We start from the raw sequence: 3456 nt of genomic DNA, 5'->3' as shown, positions 1-3456 counted from the left end.
GAGATGGGTGTAGGTGTAGAAGAGAAGGTTGTAGGTGTAGAGGAGATGGGTGTAGGTGTAGAGGAGACGGGTGAGGGTGTAGAGAAGGGTGTAGATGTAGAGGAGGAGGGTGTTGGTGTAGAGGAGGAGGGTGTAGGTGTAGGAGACGGGTGTAGGTGTAGGGGAGACGGGTGTAGGTGTAGAGGAGGTGAGTGTAGGTGGAGAGGAGACAGGTGAAGGTGTTGAGCAGGAGGGTGTAGGTGTAGAGGAGAAATGTGTAGGTGTTGTGGAGACGTGTAGGTGTAGAAGAGACAGGTGTAGAGGTGGGTGTAGGTGGTGAGGAGGAGGGTGTAGGTGTAGAAGAGACAGGTGTAGGTGTAGAAGAGACAGGTGTAGGTGTAGAGGTGGGTGTTGGTAGTGAAGAGGGTGTAGGTGTAGAAGAGACAGGTGTAGGTGTAGAGGTGGGTGTAGCTGTAGAAGAGACAGGTGTAGGTGTAGAGGAGATGGGTGTAGGTGTGGAGGAGACGGGTGTAGGTGTGGAGGAGACGGGTGTAGGTGTAGAGACGGGTGTAGGTGTAGAGGAGACGGGTGTAGGTGTAGAGGAGACGGGTGTAGGTGTAGAGACGGATGTAGGTGTAGACGAGACGGGTGTAGGTGTAGAGGAGGTGGGTGTAGGTGTAGAGGAGGAGGGTGTAGGTGTAGAGGAGATGGGTGTAGGTGTAGAGGAGGAGGGTGTAGGTGTAGAGGAGGTGGGTGTAGGTGTAGGGGAGACGGGTGTAGGTGTAGAGGAGACAGGTGTAGGTGTGGAGGAGACGGGTGTAGGTGTAGAGGAGACGGGTGTAGGTGTGGAGACGGGTGTAGGTCTAGAGGAGACGGGTGTAGGTGTAGAGTAGGTGGGTGTAGGTGTAGAGGAGACGGGTGTAGGTGTAGAGACGGGTGTAGGTGTAGAGTAGGTGGGTGTAGGTGTAGAGGAGGAGGGTGTAGGTGTAGAGGAGATGGGTGTAGAGGAGGAGGGTGTAGGTGTAAAGGAGGTGGGTGTAGGTGTAGAGAAGATAGGTGTAGGTGTGGAGGAGACGGGTGTGGGTGTAGAGGAGGCGGGTGTACGTGTAGAGGAGGCGGGTGTACGTGTAGAGAAGACGGGTGTATGTGTAGAGGAGACGGGTGTAGGTGTAGAGAAGACGGGTGTAGGTGTAGAGGAGACGGGTGTAGGTGGACAGGGAGGCAAGGAAGGGCCTTCAAGGCCATTATACATAAGTATACATGAATACAATATAAAGTATATATATATACAACATGTGTATCAAAACTATGTCTATGTGGTATACATCTCACAATCCCATAATCTAATTTAATGTTAGAGGACAATGTAATGAACAATAATGAAAGGGAAATTACACAGTATACATGAGAGTAATACATCCGAGACCTAAATTTATACATTCTCCATCATAGTTCACATAATATTTCCTATACAGCATTATGTAGCATTCCATAATATAAGCATATACGGATGTTTTTCAAGCTACATGACATTAGGCTACTGCTATTCACTAGACTTCTAATATATATCCACAAATACATGGCAAGGATTTATGGTATAGATATATAATATACATAGATATATGTGGAATACATTGGCAATACACAATTATTTCTAGTGTGTTGACGAAAAAAGAATAACTACATAAATTAATATTCGTGATACTAGGCTAATCAGCCAAGACATCACTATACAGTTTGAGCACATCATACACCAGCTACAGTATGATCATACTGGTGTATGTGTGGGCATAACACCACCTCACACCCATATGGTAATATCACAACACACCATGGACCAGTATGGTAATATCACAACACACCATGGACCAGTATGGTAATATCACAACACACCATGGTCCAGTATGGTAATATCACAACACACTATGGTCCAGTATGGTAATATCACAACACACCATGGTCCAGTATGGTAATATCACAACACACCATGGACCAGTATGGTAATATCACAACACACAATGGACCAGTATGGTAATATCACAACACACCATGGACCAGTATGGTAATATCACAACACACACCATGGACCAGTATGGTAATATCACAACACACCATGGTCCAGTATGGTAATATCACAACACACCATGGTCCAGTATGGTAATATCACAACCGACCATGGTCCAGTATGGTAATATCACAACACAACATGGACCAGTATGGTAATATCACAACACACCATGGTCCAGTATGGTAATATCACAACACACTATGGTCCAGTATGGTAATATCTGAACACACCATGGACCAGTATGGTAATATCACAACACACCATGGTCCAGCATGGTAATATCACAACACACCATGGTCCAGTATGGTAATATCTGAACACACCATGGACCAGTATGGCAATATCACAACTGACCATGGACCAGTATGGTAATATCACAACACACCATGGACCAGTATGGTAATATCACAACACACCATGGTCCAGTATGGTAATATCACAACACATTATGGTCCAGTATGGTAATATCACAACACACCATGGTCCAGTATGGTAATATCACAACACACCATGGACCAGTATGGTAATATCACAACACACCATGGACCAGTATGGTAATATCACAACACACTATGGTCCAGTATGGTAATATCACAACACACCATGGACCAGTATGGTAATATCACAACACACCATGGACCAGTATGGTAATATCACAACATGCCATGGACCAGTATGGTAATATCACAACACACCATGGTCCAGTAAGGTAATATCACAACACACTATGGTCCAGTATGGTAATATCTGAACACACCATGGTCCAGTATGGTAATATCACAACACACCATGGACCAGTATGGTAATGTCACAACACACCATGGACCAGTATGGTAATATCACAACACACCATGGTCCAGTATGGTAATATCACAACACACTATGGTCCAGTATGGTAATATCTGAACACACCATGGACCAGTATGGTAATATCACAACACACCATGGTCCAGCATGGTAATATCACAACACACCATGGACCAGTATGGTAATATCACAACACACCATGGTCCAGTATGGTAATATCAACACACTATGGTCCAGTATGGTAATATCACAACACACTATGGACCAGTATGGTAATATCACAACACACCATGGACCAGTATGGTAATATCACAATACACCATGGTCCAGTATGGTAATATCACAACACACCATGGACCAGTATGGTAATATCACAACACACTATGGTCCAGTATGGTAATATCACAACACACTATGGACCAGTATGGTAATATCACAACACACCATGGTCCAGTATGGTAATATCACAACACACCATGGTCCAGTATGGTAATATCACAACACACCATGGTCCAGTATGGTAATATCACAACACACCATGGTCCAGTATGGTAATATCACAACACACCATGGACCAGTATGGTAATATCACAACACACCAT

At 44.5% G+C, this 3456-nt stretch overlaps 1 long non-coding RNA gene across 1 annotated transcript; it reads left to right on the top strand.

Annotated features, from left to right (window-relative positions):
- Positions 1-402: 402 nt before the first annotated feature.
- LOC138371395 (uncharacterized) lies at positions 403-1049 on the top strand. Its single transcript, XR_011230432.1, has 2 exons — positions 403-840; positions 883-1049. It is a non-coding gene; the product is annotated as an uncharacterized lncRNA (long non-coding RNA).
- Positions 1050-3456: the final 2407 nt, after the last annotated feature.

Source organism: Procambarus clarkii, chromosome 35, assembly GCF_040958095.1.
Source record: "Procambarus clarkii isolate CNS0578487 chromosome 35, FALCON_Pclarkii_2.0, whole genome shotgun sequence".
Lineage (NCBI taxonomy): Eukaryota > Metazoa > Arthropoda > Malacostraca > Decapoda > Cambaridae > Procambarus > Procambarus clarkii.
Note: the sequence above shows the minus strand (reverse complement) of the source record. Positions and strands in the feature narration are given on the sequence as shown.